A 9,871-nucleotide genomic window follows, 5' to 3' on the forward strand; every position below is an offset into this window, starting at 1 on the left:
GTTTTCCCACAGTTCGTGTTTCACTACCAGACAATGCTGTGCTCCAAATGTACATTATCAGATATTTCTTTCTCAAATTAAGGGCTATGTTAAATACCAGCAGATTTCTTGTGGCCTCCTAGGCATTTTTTTAAAGTGACCACAACTGCTTTAAAAAGGAATTTGAACACAAAATGATGCAGTTGCATTATAAAGTACATAGTTTTAAACTCGGGAAGAATCACAGAATTTTGTTAAATAAAAGAGAAAATTTCCATTTTTTGAGCTCTCATATTGTCTGGGTGTCTTAAGCATACTAACAAACAACAGTACTTACATTTTGACAGTTGCCATATTTTCCAAGTCAAACATTTCCTCCCATACATCACCAACATTCAAGGCAAAATGTTTGTTCCTGTGCAGGATCCTTACAGTAACACACCACCTTTCTTACTTCTGTCTTCACTGGATGTTATTACAGCACCAACTCGTCACAAAATCAGATTTCCTGGGTCATGACATCCAATCATGGTACTGCTGATCTCTTCCAAAAAATCTTAGGAAAACTCCTGTTGTCATTCAGTATTTCCTTGTCTTGAAAGTATTAATCAGATACTTTGACGAGGCTATGACTTCTTAAATTATGCCCTAAAATGAGGACCATTATGTGTGACATTTTGTCCATCACATCTAGAATAGCTTTCCAACTCCCTCCAAATCTCCACAATATCCTTGCCAGACCCTGCTCTCCTTCTGCACCCATTTTCCTACTCTATAGGACATACCACTGTGACAGTCTCCATTGTAAGACCTGCCTTGTGCAGTATCCTAACATCATCAGTTTTGTAGCTGTCTGAGCCTGTACTACCAAAGGGAGAGCCATCTGTTAAATGACACATCTCCTGTACCAGCCATTACATGAACACTGCTTGGCCTTTTACATGGGCATGACTACCACCAAGTTGCCAGTTTGGATGAGTTGGCATAGACAGAGCATGTATACTGACAACACACACTATCCTGTTGTAGAGCATGCTCTAAAGCATGTCAGTCTTGACTTGGTGCCTGTTTCAGCACATGAGCCATTTTATTCTGCCCCCAGACACCAGTTTCTTTACTCTCTTTTAGTTTTCAGTATCACAGTTTTCTGACCTGGCTATTCCCCCCCAACCCTAACACATACTTAGCTTTCTTTTCTTTTTAAGTGTCACATGATGTATTGCCTGTAATTTTTGTACTGCATAGTGCTATATCTTCCACCTTTAACCTCTCAGATTTTCAAATTTCCTCAACAATCCATCTTTCCTTCTTATCCCATCCAGTAAGTCTCTCTTGACCCAGTGTTCCTCTTCCAAACTCTCCATATTTCCTAAACCTCACTAGTTTTTTTTTTTTTCCATTCACACTTCTTCCTTCCCCGTCAGCTCTTTTGGCAGCAGAAAGATCCACAGATTCCACAAGGTTGCACATTTCTGTATGTTTACATGTGTAGTCTCCTGCCACCATTTGGTGGGTAGATTTTTTTAAGTGTCTAATGACATTGCATTTTCAAAATTTTATTATTTTCATTGATATTTTATTTAAGTAATTTGTGACTAAAGTGCAACCAACATTTTACACATTGTATTACATTTCCTCATAAAGATTCTAATATTACTAAAGAATTTCATACTCAAAATTATAAACATTATTAATAAAAAAATTAAATTTGATTATTTTAAAATGCAACTAAATTCCAATGCAGTTGAATTTTTCATTTATATGTGAATACACTTCTGACCATGTCTGGTTGGTCATGTGCATTATAAATTCACACCATTTTTGATACAGAATATCTCCTTCAGTAGCTAAACACTTTTATTTCTTTCTTTTTATCTGACTGCAGCTCTTCACATCCATCCAGTTGTAGCTCAACAACTAGAAAAATCTTCATATTAATGTTTCCCATATATCTTTTAAAGTATTTTTGTTTTGGTTGTAGCAGCGTTTGACATTCCCGGCAGAAGTCATTGTTCTGATATTGTGCCTCCTGTTTCCAAGTTGTTCTCGCACCAACCTCCCCCCACTTGCCGCTCCCCAACCCCTCCAACAAGCACGCACACACACACACACACACACACACACACACACACACTCACACACACACAATGTGTTCCAAGCAGGAGACTATTCTGTCATCAGAAACTGATTAACATAACAGGAACCCATATTTTGAATATAAATGGCAGCCTCTTTTATGCAGAGAAAATAAATTTCAATGCTATTTTGTTCTCTTCCACGATTTTGGAGCCTGTCTTTAACATTGTATTCTTCCTGGGTCACGCACTGATTTGCCTGTTGGTCCATGGGAGGTATTTCATTTCACCCCTACCACCCATGTCTGGGAATCAGTAGAGAATTGGAGGTCTTGGTGTACAAAGACCAGGTTTTATTAATCAAGGTAGTAGCAGAAAAAGTAAAATACAGTATGGATCAATTTTCAAAAAACTGAACAAAATTTTGAATGTGGTAGCTCACAGTCCACTGAGTCCTGCAACAGATCGCACATATTCAAGTAATCTGCTGAATCAAGGCAGCAGCAACTGTTGCAGCTGTGTTTCATCAATTCAGAGGACATCTTTAGCCACTATATCTTCACGGATAACAGCTGCAGCCTATAACTGGAAAAATGTCATGATGGTCTCTCCATTGGCAAAAGATTCCAAGCTGGTCCCTCATTCAGATCTCTAGGTGGGAACTTCCAAGGGGGAGGTGATGGTGAGAAAAAGATTAAATAACCAACGAAAGGATAATGCTCTATGAGATGAGACATGTAATGTCTGATGTTTCATCATTGTAGGGAAGCTAGAAAATGCAAAAAAGGGAAATACTAAGTCTCAATCCAGGTGTAGTTTGTGTCAGTGAAGTGAAATGGAAAGAGAATGAGGATTTACGGTCAGATGAATAAAGGGTAATATCAAGAGCAGGAGAATGCAGTATAATGGAAGTAGGGTTTATTATGAATAGGAAGGTAGGACAGAGAGTGAATTAATGCGGACAGTTCATGGATAGAGTTGTTCTCATCTTTCTTCATGGCACAAGATCTTCTTTCTTGATTCTTCATGTAATTTCAGGAATAAGCAGTTTAGCATGAACTGTGTCATTATTGAAAAATTTTGGATTCTAGTCATTGGTTGAGAGTTGTATGGGTCTGAGGGGAAGTTTGTTTTCTTGTTTTATGAGGGAGTGGGAACATTCTGCGAGTTTGTATGGAGGATACACAGTATAGATTATTCTGTCATTTTTAAAGAGTGCATAGAATTCTTTGCACTTCAGGAGGTATCCAGTTGTATGTTACATGGCATAGGACTTGCTGAGTGTTAAACATCAGTTAGCTGTTTTTCAGACTACATCTTTTCAATATGTGTAGCACACAATAAGAATCATCTGGTGCTCTTGTGTAATGACATAACTAATAATCACATTTTCAGGTGTAACACTTATTCTGTATTCTTTTCCATTAATGCAGTAATATACACAAGAAATACAAGTCTTTTTCATCATTTTTTTTATGTTTTAGTGTGTGGCAATTTAATCCATCCTACAACATAGCATCTACTGATATTTTATAATTCATCAATTGCCGACAGCAGTTTACTAAAATTTCTGTTACTTACTGTATTTGTCACATGCTGTAACTCCCACTTTCCATAGCAGTTTGTAAACTGTAGACTTCTGTTATCTATTATATTTATCACACTCTCCAACTCCCAGTTTCTGCAACTCTGTTGCTGTACTGACATTTGTTCATGTGGTATACACACATTACTGGTAGGTGCCTTGACCATATATGTGTTGTTTCTTACATGTAGCTAATAGCTTTGAAGGTCTCAGTGACCATCCCCACTCTTCCATTTAACAACCTTTGTCAATGTACTCATGGGTAGTTGGAAGCACGTTTGTGTTGTGATAGAGTCATAATTTGTGAAGGTTCATCTTTTTTCTTTGTGTATGGAAATCTTCTATCATGATTCTTCATGTAATTTCAGAGACTGGTATTTTAATTCTGTAATGTGTAAAGATTGTGTAAGTGAATGGTGTGGTAAGGTTGAATTCTGTCAGTGTCCAGGTGACTTGTTTGAAGTGTGTTCATTGGATTTTGTGATAATATGCTTAATTTGTATGCAGACCTTATTATGAAGAAAAATGACATTGAGTATTCTGATAACACGACCAATTAAAATTCAAGAATCATCCATGAGCTCCTACGCATTTCACAGGATAATACTTATCTATTATGGATAACAATAGATAAAAATTCCTATTGACACTGTGTTCCTAATATTACACTCACTGATTCCACCAAGAATAATATTTCCATAAATCTTGTTGAGGACAAAGTCCTTTAATATGATGATTGCTTGGGTACCTTACTAAATATCCACCAGGATTTGGGATCCGTAGAAATATGAAAGGTCCCGTATGCAAAAGCTGCCACTTTTTGTTACTTTTATTCAAGAGGTGGATGGTTTCTTAATGATACTTCCTTTTTCACTTGATACCTTACTATTTTTATCATTGTTTTGTCATAATTGTGCTTTCTTCTGAATGCCTGGTCTTTCAAACTGGTCAAAGGTTTCTGAACCTCTTCTTCTCACTAATCTCAGTCACTGAGAACCTGTGGAATCTGGTCCAAACATTCATTCATTCTTTGCCCTCCTGCCAAACATTAGCTCTGCCTTAGTGTAGTGTGCTGAAAAATGAGGCAAGTGGTTCTCTATCTCATCAAACTCTTTTATATATTCAAACCCTAGTGACTGTTTATAGTGACAATACATCTTTATGAACTGTTAAGTTCTTGAAAAATCCTCTTAATTTCTTTATCTAGTGCTTTTCACCGAGACCATGTGCCAGTTGTACAAGGCTTTGTGTGGAAATTCATCAAGGTGACATGTATATCCTTTGTATTATTCTAGGTTTTTCTTCAAATACCTCCCAATACTGATTCAAGAGGTTTAACTATTGATGTCTTTGCTTGCCAGTGAGGCTTTCTGGCTCTTCTGCTTTCTGTTATACTTGTGCAACTTGGTTTTTGTGAATACTATATTGAAAGAACTGCTTGAAATCACACTGCCAAATTCTTCTTTGTCTAGAACAATAGTTACTGAAACATCCTCAATACTGGCCCAAATCACAAATTGTGGCAACAATGGTTATTCCTGTTTGCTTTGATTTACTTGCTCCATCATATTAGTACATTTAATACATTGAAAGAATTTTGCAGCTCTGTCACACCCCCTATCTTACTTCATGTCTAACTCTCTGGGGCTCAATGTGATATCCTTATTATTATAATGCGATATCCTTATTATTCTAACTACACTCCTGGAAATTGAAATAAGAACACCGTGAATTCATTGTCCCAGGAAGGGGAAACTTTATTGACACATTCCTGGGGTCAGATACATCACATGATCACACTGACATCGTAGAGATGCAGGATGTAGTCCTGTGGAACGGCTTGCCATGCCATTTCCACCTGGCGCCTCAGTTGGACCAGCGTTCATGCTGGACGTGCAGACCGCGTGAGACGACGCTTCATTCAGTCCCAAACATGCTCAATGGGGGACAGATCCGGAGATCTTGCTGGCCAGGGTAGTTGACTTACATCTTCTAGAGCACGTTGGGTGGCACGGGATACATGCAGACGTGCATTGTCCTGTTGGAACAGCAAGTTCCCTTGCCGGTCTAGGAATGGTAGAACGATGGGTTCGATGACGGTTTGGATGTACCGTGCACTATTCAGTGTCCCCTCGACGATCACCAGAGGTGTACGGCCAGTGTAGGAGATCGCTCCCCACACCATGATGCCGGGTGTTGGCCCTGTGTGCCTCGGTCGTATGCAGTCCTGATTGTGGCGCTCACCTGCACGGCGCCAAACACGCATACGACCATCAGTGGCACCAAGGCAGAAGCGACTCTCATCGCTGAAGACGACACGTCTCCATTCGTCCCTCCATTCACGCCTGTCGCGACACCATTGGAGGCAGGCTGCACGATATTGGGGCATGAGCGGTAGACGGCCTAACGGTGTGGGGGGACCGTAGCCCAGCTTCATGGAGACGGTTGCGAATGGTCCTCGCCGATACCCCAGGAGCAACAGTGTCCCTAATTTGCTGGGAAGTGGCGGTGCGGTCCCCTACGGCACTGCGTAGAATCCTACGGTCTTGGCGTGCATCCGTGCGTCGCTGTGGTCCTGTCCCAGGTCGACGGGCACGTGCACCTTCTGCCGACCACTGGCGACAACATCGATGTACTGTGGAGACCTCACGCCCCACGTGTTGAGCAATTCGGTGGTACATCCACCCGGCCTCCCGCATGCCCACTATACGCCCTCGCTCAAAGTCCGTCAACTGCACATACGGTTCACGTCCACGCTGTCGCGGCATGCTACCAGTGTTAAAGACTGCGATGGAGCTCCGTATGCCACGGCAAACTGGCTGGCACTGACGGCGGTGGTGCACAAATGCTGCGCAGCTAGCGCCATTTGACGGCCAACACCGCGGTTCCTGGTGTGTCCGCTGTGCCGTGCGTGTGATCATTGCTTGTACAGCCCTCTCGCAGTGTCTGGAGCAAGTATGGTGGGTCTGACATACCGGTGTCAATGTGTTCTTTTTCCCATTTCCAGGAGTGTATTGTCAGTCATTTTGTGAGCATTGCTTGTGATTTAAATGAAAACTTAGTTTCTACAGGGAATGATATAACTCTCTTGAAAAATACTTTTCCAATATTCATGTCTGAAATACTTCTCTGTGATACTGACAAGAGGGAGATTGAATCAATAATGAAATCACTGTAGACTAAGAATTCTCATGGATATAATGGATTGTCTAGCAGGATATTAAGGTATTGTGCTGCACATGTTAGCCTGTACTTAGCCACTTAGCCATATTTGTAATTTTTCCTTTAACAATGGACAGTTTACTGTCCTCAGAGTAAAGCCACTTTATAAAAAAAGAGAAAAAAATAATGTAAACAATTTTTAGACCTTTTTCTATGCCATCAGTGTTTGCTAAAGTTATAGAGAAGGCTGTGTATGTAAAGATAATCGATCATTTTATTTCACATAATTTGGTGTCAAATGTACATTTCATTTCAAGAAGTGGTTTAGCAATTGAAAATGCTGTATTCTATTTCCTCTGTAAGGTAATGGATAGGGGTAACTCTAAAATATTTCTGTTTGCTGATGGCAATAGTTTGGGAGTAGAGGATATTGTGTGCTACATTGGCTCTGTTTCGAATAACACAGTTCATGACATAAGCTTAAGGCTAGCAAAAACCAGATTAATGCTAAATCACAGTAAGACACAGTTTTTACAGTTTCTATCACACAATTCAACAAAACCCAATGTTTCAATTTCACAAAATGGGCATGTGATTAGAGAAACTGAACAGTTCAAATTTCTAGGTATTCACATAGTTGGAAATGGAAATGAGCGTTTAGTGTCATTGGCTGGGAGGTTCCTTGCAGGGCAGGTCTGGCTGCCTTGGTGTTGGTTCTTATTACATTCGACACCACACTGGGCAATCTGCAGGCCAGATGGGGATGAAATGATGATGAAGACAGCACAACACTCAGTCCCTGAGCGGAGAAAATCCCCAACCCAGCCGGGAATCAAACCCATGTCCATAGGATGGCAGTCCGTCATGCTGACCATTCAGCTATTGGGGGTTGACATTCAGGTAGATAGTAAACTGTCATGGAAGGCCCACATTCAGGATCTTACTCAAAGACTTAATGCTGCCATTTTCACTATTTGAACCATATTTGGGGTAAGTAATAGTTTGACATGGAAAGTAGTCTACTTTGCTTATTTTCATTTGCTTATGAGTTATGGTATTATATTTTGGGTTAACTCTTCCCATTCTTGAAGAATACTTTTGGCTCAGGAACGAGCAGTCTGGGTAATAAGTGGTGTAAGTTTGCAAACCTCTTGTTGACACCTGTTCATTTGCCTGGGTATTCTGACATTGGCCTCTCAATATATATTCTCTTTACTGTCTTTTCTTGTTAACAATATCAGTTTTTTTACCCTGGGAAATAGCAGCTTGCACTCAGTTAATACTAGGCAGAAATTCAATCTGTATTTTGATCACAGTTCCTTGGCTCTTGTGCAGAAAGTTGTGCAATACACTGCTGCATTCATTTTCGATAACCTACCACAAGAATTCAAAAATCTTAGCAGTAATCCACACCTTTCAAATTGAAACTAAATAATTTCCTCATGGGTCACCCTCTATTCTGTTGAGGAATTCGTTGAAACATTAAGCTGATTCCTCTGTTATATTGTTGATTGCTTCTACATAAACTTTTAACTTGATGTTCTTGGGTTCATAAAAATTTTATTTTATCTGTTAGTACTTTTATGTTGTAATTTCATGTACTGACACATTCCATGACTTTGGGTATATGCTCCTCAGTTCGGTCTTAGAAACAAGATGGGTAAAATAAAAAATAAGAAAAATCACATGAGTACAAATGATAAATCTACCAAAGCATTGTCCTTTTAAACCATGTGTATGTGATACTGCTGCCATATGTTCACATTACTATCCCACATCTTTTGATAATTTGGTCTAGGTTTTGCATGAATCATTTATTTCAGTTGCCCATAGGGCCCTGTCATCATGCATATAATCAGTTATATGTTTTGCACCTTCGTCCATGGCCATTACAATACATATGTAAAGCCACAAATGAGTAGCACAGGATATACCATCTTATTTAATTAATATATTAAAAAGTTTCTATGCTTAAGGATTTTCATTTCCATCATTATTACTGTGTATAACATTGTCACCGGCAGCATACCATGTGCAGACAGTGAAATATTTTGAACAGACTGATACACATTTAGATTGTTATAGTCTGATCTAGGGCTCAAGATATATGTCATTATGTTTTTATTCAATTCATATTAGCATTGCTGCACTGCGTACTGGACATCTATTAACCCTTTGTTCATGGTTTTCACTGTTTCAACTCATTTATTTCTCCACTGAATAGAATCAGATCCTATTTGTTCCTTGATATCGAGTAATTCCTTTTTTAGCCCACGGCTGGCAGGGTCAACAGATTACTAACAGAAGTCTCGATTCACATGTTCACAGATTTTATGATCTGATCTCCCTCAGAATTTGCCCAAGCATCTATGTGTGCTGTGTCTTTCTGCCTGTAAACAGCAAACAGTTCTTGTAGCATTTTTTCTTCCTCTAATGACAAATTAATCACTTGGTATGAAAGACTGTCTAAGTTGTAACCTAAGGATACCTACCTATCATGGATCTCATTCACTTCTGTTGGTAGCTTTTCCATAGATCCAGGGATCAGCTCTTGAGCTTTTCCCAATTCAATTATGTCACTTTCTAGTCCCTTCAATCTGGCTTCCAGTTTCTCTGCTAAGTCATTAAGTTGAGTGCTCACTGGTGGTCAGACCTTGCCTAGCGGGCATATCCTCCTGTCTAGTATTCATTCCTTTTTGCTTTGTGGCTAATGCTGTAACGAGAGTGGTTATCTGTGTTTGTTTTGCAGCTCAAATTCCCAACTACTCCAGAATTTTGGTGAGAGATCTTGAGTTTATGGTTTAGATACCTCTGGCACCACTACATCCTCAACTGAATGAACATTAACAAGGTCCATCAACTCCATCTGATATTGAGAATGGGTTTTTACCACAACACACAAACAAATTTCGACAAGAGCCTAATGTCTTCTATCAGATTACAACACAGTTTATCCCTAATACATTTACACATGAAATATCATCAGACAAACAAAGAAAACTATAATGATAAGCACTGTTAAAAGAAGCTGAGAAATACTGCACCAGCCAGACATGGTCAGAAGTATGTA

The sequence above is a fragment of the Schistocerca gregaria genome, chromosome X, assembly GCF_023897955.1.
Source record: "Schistocerca gregaria isolate iqSchGreg1 chromosome X, iqSchGreg1.2, whole genome shotgun sequence".
Classification (NCBI taxonomy): domain Eukaryota; kingdom Metazoa; phylum Arthropoda; class Insecta; order Orthoptera; family Acrididae; genus Schistocerca; species Schistocerca gregaria.